The following is a 13,878-nucleotide window of genomic DNA, read 5'->3' on the forward strand; positions in this document are numbered from 1 at the left end:
TATATGCTAATCAAAGACAAAAAATTGAAGAAAACAGCAAGTGACTAGTATATTTTTCAGAGTGAACATTCAGGAGCAGTAGGGTAGATTTTGTGAAAGTCAAGAGGGCACTTGACACTGCATATTGCCAATCAGTATTCATAGGCAATATTTAATACTCTTGTGCTAATGGATACAGAAACACTACAGTGCTTCAGGCATCAAACACTGAGCAAGCAAATAAGGTCTGCAATCAACAGGCTAGCAAGCCCACATTTGAAGCATGAAAAATTTAATGAAAAGACAAGGGAGGAAAAACATGCAAGAAGAGATAAGAGTATTGGCTTTAAACAAGTGTTAAAAGTCGTCTTTAATGACATTAAACATACTCAAGCACAGTGCTAGTTAAGTCCTAGTTATGCTGATTCAGATTAGTTTTACTAAATTATTTTATATTACAGCAGAAAAATAATAGATTGCATAAACTCATTGATAACACATGTACACTTTATAAAGGAGATCCAGAAAAAAAAAATCATATAAGCTACAAAATCTTTTAGGAATAAAAACAAGATTCACCTGCTTCCGTTATCTTATGTTAGCAAGGCTAACTTTGCTATTACAGGAAACTCTTAAAATGAGATGAGAAATGCCCTCGCTTTTTTGCCACCTTAACAAAGTGACTACAACTCATACAGTTGAATAATTCTAATTTGATTGAAAGTAAGAAACCATATCTACTACCAATGCTTTGCTAGCTTTCCTACAGTTGTTTTTACCTTGGGACCCTTATGTTCCATTTTGTAGAACAACATCTGCTGTTTCAGCACTCTTTCATGTCTAATTTTTTTTGCATTTGTCACAGGTTGTTTCTTAAAGGAGGGTACAACAGGTTGTGGTGAGCTGACATGAAGCTGAAGATCCTAGTGCATGAACTTTGATTATGTTACTTAAGTATTATCCTTAATTGTTTTTAGTAGTAGACTGCCAGGATTTCCTTCTTAGCATTTTGTTAGAGCACTCAGTCAAATACATTCAAAATTGGAAGTACATGAGGAGATGCCTAGAGTCATGTGCTCTCCCCTGTTGCTGAGCATGCTTTTTCCTTCTCTACAGGGAAAAATAAAAGAAATAAAATAAAATAAAATAAAATAAAATAAAATAAAATAAAATAAAATAAATCCTCCAGTGCTAGAAACCATTTGGAGAATTTGATTTGGAGGACTTCTTAAACCTCCACTACCAACAGCTATGGAAAAATAAAATTATGGACTTGACAGTTCTTCCTTGGGCAAGCATTAAGAGCACAAAACCATATCTAATCCCAGCTTGTCCACAAAACCACACAAATGTAGACTTACCATAAATCATAGGAAAGTAGTTCCACTGAAGCAGTCAAAGACACAATCATAAAATAGAGTGACACACAACAGGAGTTACTGCCACCACTGAAGTTCTCCTGTGGAGGAGAAGGGGATTTGATGACACTCACTGTTTTTAAAGTAAAGAAACACTACTTCTGGAGCACTTAAGCTTAGAAATAGACACTGAAAATTCATCTCCCTCTGTTTGAAAGGTTTTCACACAAATAGCCTTGATGCTTATTTTCCAGTATGTTTCAGCAATTACTGAGCCACACCTGCTGGCACAGAGAAACTTCAGACCAGCCAGCAGCAAAGTGGGACAGGGCCTGCATCTGCAGCAGAAAACCTTCATCACAAACAACAGCCACATGCAAGTTTCTTATTTCACATCCTCTCCCACAGGAAAACTATGCCATACATCTTACTTTTTTTGTGTGACAAATGTCAGGTTAGATAAAGGAGGGAAATATCAGTAGACTTAAACCTCCAATGATGAGGCATTAGTTAAAATTTAGGGCTGTTTTGCCATGCCTTTAGCTGCCAGCTGCCTGAGGAAAGCTACCATAATCACATGCAGCAGAAATTAAACAAGGAGACTTCAGAAAACAAGCCATTATTTTAATTTAACTTAACACTCCTTCAAAAGTACAATAGTAAATATTTCCTTTAAACAATAATTCAGTGAAAATATGTAGACATGATAAATACCAAAACAGTTTGGATGTATAAAGCAATAGCAAGACAGCTAAAAACAATTAAATAGTAAATGTTAGTATGTGTAGGTGTACTAGTTGCAGTCCTACTTTTTTCTTCCTTGTGCAATTGTCATTCTGATCTGGGTGGGATTTTTAACGGAAGACTTGGGGCAGGGGGATAAGAGAGGAAGAAAAAGAGACTTAGAAGCAACATTAAAGACAACTTGGAAATTAGGCACTGACTCTTACACTTCCTTAAGGATACAGAAGCTTATCCATCTGGATTCTTTGTTAAAGTCAATAATCAAAACATCAAAATCCCTTATTTAAATATCAGGTTTACACAATGGGCAGATGTTTATTGCTAAAGCTCAGATACTCCACACTACTTGTCCAGACAAACCAGGTAGTTACAAAGCTAGAAAATGATCTATGAATAGTGAGAACATGCACATTTACACAATTACGTGGATTTTTAAGACCAGTTTTTAGAACAATTACTAACAAATTCATAAGGAAATAAACAGACCTGTGGGTATTCATTACAAGGACTTCTGCCTTAAGCACGAATTTTGTTGATTTTCAAGCAAACATGCCCATAAAGATGACATTATAAGAACTATTTTAAGATGCATAAAATGGTTACACTATGTTCCATTGATGAGATGCCACAGGCATACTGCTATAGCGGTGTGTCCCTGCAATTGCTGTTACTATTCCAGTTTGGAACATGATTATTTCATCACGCTGTTAATCCAGAGTCCATCTGAAATTGTTTTCTTGCGAGTCTTACAAAGAAATATGTATAATAAATCTCAAAACTCTGCGTGTTTAATTGTATTTTAAATACACGTGCTGAAAAAGTAGCACGAGCTCATATAATAGATAATAAGAAGCATGACATTCCATATTTTATTATGTATAACAAATAACTTTGTTTTCATCTAGCAGAAAGAAATACCTCTTCGTTGATATTGAATTCCAGACTCCAAACACATGAAGCACCTGGGAAGTTATTCCGCAACCCATAAAGCACTAACAACTCACACTTGACTATTTTAAAAAATTATTTACATTTGTTGTTCATTTTTATTGGAAAAGCCTGTGTTCTTCTGAGAATAATACTTTACTGAAACTGCTGCTTAACATGGGCTATCAAGGATGTCACTAAAAAGCTACCAAAGCTTATACATCCCACTATTATTCACTCCTGCTGTTTCACATGGTTAGCAATGATATAGCCAGAAGCAATCTGAAGGCCATCAAGAAGGGTTATAGAGCTCTGGGAGTGATGGTGAAGGAGTCAGGAGTGCAGATAGTCTTTTCATCAACCCTCCTTGTCACAGAATCACATTATTTTTCTAGTTGGAAAAAACCATTAAGACCGAGTCCAACCATAACTTAAGACTACCAAGTCCAGTGCTTAAACCACGTTCCTAAGCACCACAAAAAGTCAAATGGAAGGGCCTTGAAAGGGCAAATTGTGTTGGGAAAAAAAAAAATATTATGGAAATGATGTCACAGCCAGAGTTTTGGCTGCTTAGACCATGGGACTCACTTTGAAAAACCTGGTCTCCTTTGGGGCTGATGTGTCTCTGAGCATCTTTCAGAGAAAGGGGAGAGCACCTTTGACCATAGGTTTGTCATTTTAGTAGAGGGTTTTAAACTAGAGGTGCCAGGGGAGGGAATCCTCAGGCAATGCCACTGCCACCACTTTGAGGCCAGTGCCAGTAACAGACACCTTAGACCTGGAGAAGGACCACAGGCCAGCAGGAGAACACCTGAATTGCAGAAGAACATGACCCCAGGCAGTAAGGCAGCTTCAATGGGGGCCCAGCTTAAATGTCTCTATGCAAACATACTCAGCAAGAGGAACAAGCAAGAGGAGTCACAGGCATGAGTGTGCCTGCAGGGCTATGAAGTTATTGGCATCACTGAGAGGTGGTGGGATGACTCACACAACTGGATCATGGGAATGGATGGATACAGGCTCTTTAGAAAGGACAAGCAGGGAAGAAGAGGAGACGGTCTCACCCTATACATCAGAGACCATCAGGTGTCCAGGGAGCTCTACCTGGGGATGTAGGAGAAGCTGACAGAGCTTATGGTTCAGGGTTAAAAGGAAGACAGGGCAGGTACTACCATAATGGGGGTCTGCTACAGATCACCCAACCAGGAAGACTGAGTTGATGAGGCCCTCTAAAGGCAGATAGGAGCAGCTTCATATTCACAAGCCCCTCATGGTGGATTTCAAACACTCCAGTATCTGTTGGAGGGACAACACAGCAGGGCATAAGAAATTCAGGAGGTTCTTGGAATGCATTGACGACAATTTCCTTCTCTGAGTGGTAGAGTAACCAATGAGAAAAGGTGCTATACTCGACCTTGTTCTCACTACGGCCTGGTGGACAACATGAAGCTTAAGACCAGCCTTGGCTGTAGTGACCACAAAATGGTAGAACTCAGGATCCTTAGGGTGACAAGCAGGACACCAATAAAGTTCACTACCCCAGACTTCAGGAGAGCAGACTTTGACCTTGTTCTGGAGTCCACAACATGAGAAAGACATGGAGCTGCTGGGGTGAGTCCAGAGGAGGGCCACAAAGATGATCTGAAGGCTGGAGCGCCTCTGCTATGAAGACAGGATGAGAGAGCTGGGGCTGTTCAGCCTAGAAAAGAGAAGGCTTCAGGGAGACCTTATAGTGGCCTTTCAGTACCTGTAGGGGGCCTACAGGAAAACTGGGGAAGGCTTTTGACAAGGACATGGAGTGACAGGATAAGTGAGGGAAGGTTTCAAGCTGAAAGAGTGGAGATTGAGATTAGTTATGAGAAAAAATTATTTGCTGTGAGACTGGTGAGACACTGGAGCAGGTTGCCCAGGGCAGTTGTGGGTGCCCCATCCCTGGATGTGTTCAAGGGCAGGTTGAATGGGGTTTTGAGCAACCTGGTCTAGTGCAAGGTGTCCCTGTGCATGCTGAAGGGCTGGAACGAAATGATTTTTAGGGTCCTGTTCAACCCAAAACATTCTATGATTATGTGACTCTGCAAAGCAACAATGTTTTATTTATTAAAAAGGTGGAGACTGCTTTCATATTTTGAATTGGAAAAATCTACCAATTTTTTTTAATTTTTCTTGTTTGGGTATTTCTGGAACTAACCCCAAAAAAAGCAGATATTTGGAATTCAAACCACTGGTTTAATCTGAAATGCATATCACCATGCCAGAAGCTGGGAGGCTATGTCAGAGAAAGCATAGTTCAACAGATATCCTCTTATACCCTTCTCTAAACAGTCACTTCAGATCATCATCAAATAGAGAATACAGCACTCAGTGTAGCTTTATGTTCAGCAAGATTTTTATGGTTAACAGGTAGCATCATTGACATAGGAGAGACGAAAGAAAGAACAAGTGGTTAATAAGTAATACAAGAAGCAAACAGGAGAAAAAAGTAATGTTGATTTTTTTTTTTTTTTTTTTCCCCTCTGGTGTTCTTAATAGATTCTGCAAAAGCACCTTTCAGAATCAGTTGGGCTAACACAATCTTTTGCGTTGAGCTCAAAACTGAACATGTATAAGGAGCAGTGACACACACACTTGCACAGCTCTGCCTAGAGAACATATAAAAAAGAATTTTCCACCCTTAGAAAATGACAATATCATTAACTAGGTGAAACTTCAAAAAAGGTTTCAAGTTTAAAGCTGAAGTTTTTCCACTTCTGTCATAAATAAATTCTACGGAAACTGAGGGGCTAAGCAGGGACTGATTCAAAATACAACTTCACAATCTCTAATTGGATTCCATTTCACTTTATTACTTTAATCCAACAGCATACAAAATACCTTAAATGGAACTATGTTTGCTTTTTTTGCTCACTCCTTCATAAACCATGACATTAAGCTATTTTTTTTCAGAGGAATAAGTAGCAGTAACAAGCTGTTTCATGGAAACAAGAATGAGGTGTGCACCAAACATAGTAGTCAAAAAATTACCTCCAAACATAATTTCCTTTAAAATTTCTGTATTTGGATGTTGAATTGTGTGATTATACAAATGGCTTGAATTCAGCATCAGAAAAAAACCTTCTATGCTGATTCAATAATCTTAAAAGTAATAATTGCTTTTTACATATACATTTCACAATCAGTCCACCATGGTACACATAGCAGAATGCTCTGTTGACAGGTGCTGTTTAGGAACTTGGGTGTAAAAGAGGTGGCAGCTGGGAACCCAATACCAAGAGGAAAAAAAGTTCTATTAAAAAAATTTACTTATCATGAAACTCACTACTCCAATGGTTCTGAGAATATATCCTATTCTGTCAGGTCGAGCAGCTGAAGATAACCTGGGACAAGGACTTTTTCCAGGCTATCTTGTGTGATATGATTTTAAAAGCCAATATACTCCAGCATCTTAACAACTCAGATATTTAATGTAAACTGAGCTGAGACTTTGGGGAATTTAATAAGTCAGTTTCCTCTAACAGTATATATGCTTTTATTTTCTCTGAAAGAAAATGCACGTGCCTTCCCTACACACACGATCTGTTTAATGCATCTCTTGTGCACCTGGTTTTCAGTGTGAACTGATAAAGAGATCCATTGCTATAAAGTGTGTAGTGAAAGTAAAATAATTTAGAATCATCCATCCCATTGAAAAATGTTAATAAAATATCCAGAGATTAATAAATCTATCTTCTCAACTGGAGTGTTCAGCCGTGTTTGTATGTAAGTGACTGCCCAGTTTTAGAAAAGTATCAAAATAACTTTACCATGTCGATTTAAAAAAAATAAATTCCCAGAAATAGCCAATAGAAAGAAGCAGTTGGAACTGGAATTTCTCAGCTCTGATTCAACAGTTACATTAATCCTCCCTCAAACTGGCTGACTTACAGAACAAGTACACAGCCAGCACACATATTCAGAAATAACTATTTTGAACAAATGTGCTAAATTCAGGCAGGAAAATCACAAACAAAAACACAGCGTAAGAAGCTATAAATCCTTGAAATACATTGGGTAATTTGGGCCTTTCCCAAAACCCATGAAAAATAAGAAGAAAACATGAGCAATTGTTGGAAAACAAAAAGATGTTTCACAACTTAATGTACTATGGAAACTACGATATGGTGAGAAGCTGCTAATCTACATAGTAAAAAGATGCTGCATTTTGAAATCAAAATAGCACTATCAAAGCACCTAGGGATTTTATATTTGTGATACTACATTTATGATTGTCTGGGAGTTATCCCTTTACCACCTCTTAGGTGATATAACTTCTCAATGAAAGACAGCGACTAAAGATGGCCCATGAAACACAGGAAAACACCCATTAATGTAAGAACTGGCATATTTAATCATAGAGTTGTATTTCAGATAATTCCTGTGACTTGTTCCATAGAGCATACATATTGGTCTACTGGATGAAAACAAAAAAAAGAATGAGGTACAATGTACAGTCCCCACCAAACTAAATTCAAATGCAAACAGGATCCTGTACATTTTCTGAAACATATATATATAAGCTATTGTACTTCAACCACTGGAACTGAGTACAGTTTTAGTCTGTATTATTTTCACTATTCTAGGAATTCTTTTTTCCTTTTAAACTAATTTAATCTGGTGATCACTGACCCTTCCAATTTAACAGCCTTGAGAAACAAAGTTTTCCTTTCATAAATTAAATTATTTAAGTTTCAGATCTTTAATGGGGTTGCACTCTGAAGTGTCACTCTGGCCTCACATTGCAAAGAGCTGCACCACAAGAGAATACCATCTTGGAAAGAAATTACACAAACTTTTACCTTTCCCACATTTGCACTGAGCTAAAGGATAATTTCTGCAAAATCTTTGATGGTCATATCAAACTGTTGGTATTTAATACCCAAGCAATCTTCAGTAGGCAGAGATCTTAACCTTACTCAGTACAAGTTGCATTTTCAGCTAAAGGAGCTATAGGTAGCACCTAGGACTGACGTATAATCCAGCAAAAATATAACTGCAGCTGTGTGTAATTGAAACTTTTATAGTCTATATTTTTCCTGACTTTTGCAAATCTTCTCTCAAAGTCATTACAATGATCTGACAAAGACACCCCAAAACACACAGGAGCTTATCAGAAATCAGTATTTACTCCAAGAAACACTATTTAGCCCTCTCATAAATAAAAAATAATACCACAGATTTGGATGTTGGTCAGGAATATTAGTGCACTACATCACAATTACTTAAGAACTCCTAAGCTTTTAGACTAATCTTAACAGAGATAATCTTAACATTAATCAGAATCATAATATAATCCCACATGTGCTCACTCACTCAGACAAAAGGGAAAAACTCCCCCTCAGGTACCCAGAATCACTTGCCCAACAGGGACAAGGCTCACTCGATATATCTAAAAGAAATACATCACTCACCAAAGATGAGGTTACTCAGTCTTGAGAAGTCTTCTTAGGTCCTGACCTAAGTGGAGAGGCTTCCTGGCCTACCCAGTACTCCAACGGAAAACCCAACCAGCTTCTTGGTGGAGAAGTCAGTTTTTATAGACTAGGTCAGGTCTGAGCTGTGGTCATTCATTCATTATTCTACCTGAGTCAAGACAGCCCATTGGCTGGGGTTCATCCCCTGGCAATCCCCAAATTGCCCACAAAAAACAGGTGCCGCCCTGTCTGCTGGAAGTTCCACAGCCCAGCTGGGGTTAAGACCAGAAACTGGTCTCAGTGCCACCCAGTCTGACCTAACCAAGGTGAGCCATTAGGGGTTCTTTTGCCATCTCCAGAGACCTTAACAGATAATCTAACAGCCCCCAGTAACCAAGGGCAGGATTGGGCATGAGTGGTCTGCAACGAATGCTATGTCCAAAGGAGAGGAAGAGAGAAAGGAGACAGATACATGTTTTAATTTAACTTTGCTCTCAGAATAAAATTTAAAAACAAACAAACAAAAAAAAAATTCTTGTAATCCTTTAAATTGCTAACTGTTTTTTATACACTTTCTCTTCCACCAATGATGATTCTTGCAATAGTTCCTTAACAAAATTTAATAAGATCAAAAAAAGGACTCTACCTTTTCATGTTTCTAGTGTGAAGACAATGGTTATAGAAAATACTGCAGGGGAAAAAAAAAATCCTGCTGAAAGTTAAGAAGTACAGCAATGAAGTGTAGACAAGGCAATATAGTAGTTGCAATCTAGTAGTGGCAATGCATAATATTAACTGCTCTATGCAAATTAAAGGATTTGAATAAGGTTTCCTAGAAAAGATGCAAACAAGGAAAGGCTGAGTTATATTAGTATACACGTTACAGTAAAGCAATAGGTTATTAGCTTTGTATATTCACTACTCTTGTAGGCCTCAAGTTCCAGAGAGTCTCAGCTCAGAAAAATACTTGTGCATATGGTGGAAACTGCAACCTTATGCTCAAATGTGATACAAGAATAAGGAAAAGGATTTGAGAAAGAAATTTCCCATCTCAAGTTGTTACAGTAATTGAACAAGCAAAGAATTAAGCTATACCTAGAAGTCACTGAGAAATTGGAGTTTTCTTAAAGGTTCTAATGTAACAAAATAATTTTTATTCAAATAAATGTATTTTTTTGCCCTTCAATGAAAAAAAAAGGGGGAAATGTTAAGAAAGACATAGCAAGGAAACAACGGCACACTGCCTTAGATCCGTACAGTATTTTAGAGGGAGTTTATTTCATTTAATATCACTTACTTATACTCCCAACAGCAAGTCCAACTGTGTGATCTTCAGCAGGCAAGTCTCAAAACCAACCTCTGCTGCTGCCAACATTGTACCAGCTTTGTAAAGAGTAAGAGGCAGAAAAGATTTATGTGCTATCCACAAGCACAACATAGAAAGGTTAGACCAAAATCAACTTTAAGACAACAGAACAGAAAGGAGCACAGTAATCCAGCAAAATAGGTGAGGGTCAAAAGTAATAAACAGGTTTTTTAACAATTAAAGAAAAAAACTGCAACTTATATTTAGTACTGTTTTTCAATGACATCCACAATACTCAGCCTAGGATTTTGTCCTGGAGTTCTCACTGAGAGAAATTCTAGTCCAGCATTACCGAAGATGCAGTACTAATTTACTGTCAGCAGGACCCCAGACAAGGAAGCTTTCAATGCATGGAAGCAGAAGTCAGCACACAGCAAGCAAGAAAAAATATGAGGAATCATATTGTCTAAGCATATGGTCTAAGCATGGACAAGAAAACCAGGGTCTTTTGACTTCACCTCCAGAATGATTGTACAATTTATATGACAGAGGCTTAATAAATCTGGTTGATTTAAAGAAGTTATGCAATACTGAATGTCAATAGCAATATGTACACAGTTATTTTACCTTGTACCAAAACCTGCAGATTTCTACAAAACTGAGACAATGGACACAGTCCTAATGAGACATTGGGATGGCCACAACACAGGAAAACAGAAGACTTTGCATCTATGAAACCGCATTTTTCTCCCTTGTCTGTAAGGACAGGGAGGGGGACAGGGAGAAGGAGAATGTGCCTGGGAAGACTGAAATCTATGTATTTAGGAAATAGAAAGGACACCCAGAAAAATGGAGGATAAAAAAAGAACATTTCAAAGACTGAGAAGGTCAAAGAAGTACAGCGCACTGAAGCAGACATTTGAAATTTGAAAGGATTCAAATTCAAAGTCCAAAGGGCGTACAGGAGTAGGAAATAATTAGCTATGAGGAATGGCAGACGTGTTACTGCTTTACTCCATCTAAAATAGAATCATAGAATGGTTTGGACTGGAAGAAAAATTTAAATATCATGTAGTCCAACTCCCCTGTCATAAGCAGGGACACCTCCCATCAGACCAGGTTGCTCAACAGTTGTTCAAGGTCACCCAACCTGGCCTTGAACACCTCCAGGGCAGGGGCATCTGCTCCAGTGTCTCACCACCCTCACAGACTTTCTTCCCAACATATAACTTAAATCTAACCTCTTTCAGCTTGAAACTCTTACCCCTTGTTATAGTACTGCACTCCACAACAAAGCAGCCCTCCTTAGTTTTCTTGTAGGCCCCCTTCAGGCACTGGAAGGCCACTATAAGGTCTCCCTGAAGCCTTCTCTTTTCTAGGCTGAACAGCCCCGAGTCTCTCAGCCTGTCTTCATAGCAGAGCTGCTCCAGGCCTTTGATCATCTTTGTGGCCCTCCTCTGGACTCACTCCAGCAGATCCGTGTCTTTCTTGTGTTGTGGGCTCCAGAAAGGCACACAATACTCCAAGTAGGGTCTGATGGGAGTGGAGCAGAGGGGCAGAATCACCTCCCTTGGCCTGCAAGCCACACTTCTTTTGGTGCAGCTGAGGACTCGGCTGGCTTTCTGGGTTGCAAGTGCACATTGCCAGCTCATGTTGAGCTTCTCAATAACCAACATCCCCTAGTCCTCCAACATGGGACTGTTCTCAATCCATTTTCTGCCCAGCCTGTATTTGTACTTGGGATTGCTCAGACTCAGGTGAAGGACCTTGCACTCAGTGTTGCTGAGCTTCATGAGATTTTCACAGGCCCAGCTCTCAAGCCTGTCAAGGTCCCTCTGGATGGCCTCCCTTCCATCCAGTCTGTTGACCACACCAGACAGCTCGGTATAATTGGCAAGCTTGTTGAAGGTGCACTCAATTCTACTGTCCATGTCACCTACTGTTAAACAGCACCAGTCCCTGGGGGATGTCACTTGCCACTGATCTCCATTTGGACACTGAGCTGCTGACTGCAACCCTTTGAGTGTGACCATCCATACAATTCCATATCCACCAGGAGTCCATCTGTCAAATTTGTGTCTCTCCAGGGAAACACTTGCTGCTACTTGTCCGCCCTGCAGAAGTTACTAGAAGGTTCAATTAATCCTTATCAAGTAATTTGGAAACGGGAAGGAAGTTTTTTATTTGCTCTTTTTTCATTTACTTAAGAAAAGTTGACATTAGCCAAATGTCAAAAGTTTACATTGAACATTCAATTTTTATTTTTTTTTTAGGGTGGGGAAGCAAACAAAAAAAAATAAACAAGCAAAAGAAAACATACACACAAAACCAGAAAAATAATGAAATGCAAAAGAATCATGCAAATTTTGCATTGACATATTAGACAACTGATGGCAAGGACTGAGAAAACCACCATTACTTATCAAACTGATATCAGGTTTGCACTGGAAATGTCAATATTTATTCTACAAAAATAACTCTTTGATGGCAACTTTTTTTCATGCATTCTGAGCTCAAAATAAAATTCTCTACTGCTGACAGCCTCTTGTAATGCCTAGGAAACAAAATCCATTTGTCACATAGTCTGAGAACACTCATACAATACTGAACAAACTGTGCTAACATTCTGTTTCTGACCAAAATGTAAAAGAAGAATGACCTTGAGTCATAAAAATATAAAGATCACACACATAAGCCAGTTTGGTTGAATTACCTGGATCTCTAATAATGTTGTTGCATGTTACCAAGAGCTTATCATGCACAAAAGACATATTTTGTATTAGACTTGTACCTTTCTGCAAGAAAACCTCCATACAGGACAGAGTCTCAAAATAGACACCTGAAAGCTTCTAAACTGTGTTACTATTATCCACCCACCAAGTTAAATTACAAAAGAAAAAAAAAATAATAATAAAAATAAGATCTAATACTCAGCAACATAGCAACATCCTAGACAGTTTCCATAATTTTGCATATTATAGGATGAATATGGCTTTGTGAATAACTGTTGTCATAGCAGCAATAACATGGTCCCAAAAGGAAATAAATTCTCCTAACCATTTGTGTCAAACCATCTGAGCAAAGAATAAAATTACTTCTGTCCTGCTAAAGGATTATTGATTTATGGTTTGAAGCTCAGAATTGGGTATTGAAAAAATCACTGTCAGCTAATTTTTGAATGTTTCCAAGTGCCAGATTGGAGATAGCTGAAGATTTTCTTTAAGGGTGAATTTCTTTCAGACTATGACGTTTCTGCAAAACCAGACTTCCTGATCCCACCAAGCACAAAATTCAATTAAAACAAAACCAAAAACAACAAACCACCTGAAAACAAGCATTTAGTTCTAGTTGATTTAAACTAACACAGCATTTGAACAACTAGAAAAAGTCAAAACATTTATGTTAAAAACAGTCCATAGGGACGTCCTGGAGTGCATTGAAAGTTAGGGGGACATTATGGGAAGTCACTGTCTATGCTTCTTTTATTTCTACACCCTTCTGAGCCACTCTCCCACCAAAATTGAGATAGGATATGGGGAAAGATCAGGTTTTGACCTTTACCACTAGAGGCATTTCAATACAATTGAGGTATACTTAATTTTGCTAGATTAGCCTATCTGGGATGAGCCAAGCTTCTCTGCTGGATGGTGCCTTCCATGGTGCATCATAATCCTCTCTGACACTGACATGCTCTATTAAGGAATGGCCAAATCAAGGTCATGTGAAGATACAATCTAATAACTGGAAACCAAAATAATAACTCAAAAAGCCAGGAAAATCTGGTTTAATATGTAATTGATACTATATTAAAGACCTGGATTGTTCTGAAGTTCTCTATAAAATGGAAAGCTTTCATTTTCCCAGTTGCACTTCTAGTTTAAGTTGTTCAGATGATCTATCACTCCCCTCAAAAGCCATGCTCACTATCCAAAAAAATTTATTTTGACAATAAAGAAAAGTCAAGTTAACTACAACTGCAGCTGATTAACTTTTTAAAAATCTAAATGCTTATTAGTCCAAATTGGAAATGTAATTCATTAGCAGTGACTAAATATCAATGTTGTGCTTGCAAAGAAATCCAAGTTTATTTTTTTCCTAATTCATTGATTCACAACAA

General features: G+C 38.2%; 1 protein-coding gene across 6 annotated transcripts in view; it reads right to left on the reverse strand.

The window, feature by feature from the left end:
* Positions 1-13,878, reverse strand: part of PDE4D (phosphodiesterase 4D) — a 550,182-nt gene that overhangs the window by 517,210 nt on the left and 19,094 nt on the right. For 4 of the 6 annotated variants that reach the window (XM_051642406.1, XM_051642404.1, XM_051642405.1 and 1 more), the window contains one exon: positions 1,341-1,438. The exons of the other annotated variants lie outside the window; for them this stretch is intronic. The gene's annotated coding sequence lies outside the window, so the exon portion shown is untranslated. The remainder of the gene's footprint in view (positions 1-1,340; positions 1,439-13,878) is intronic. 6 annotated transcript variants of the gene reach the window in all.

This window comes from Apus apus, chromosome Z (genome assembly GCF_020740795.1).
Source record: "Apus apus isolate bApuApu2 chromosome Z, bApuApu2.pri.cur, whole genome shotgun sequence".
NCBI lineage: Eukaryota > Metazoa > Chordata > Aves > Apodiformes > Apodidae > Apus > Apus apus.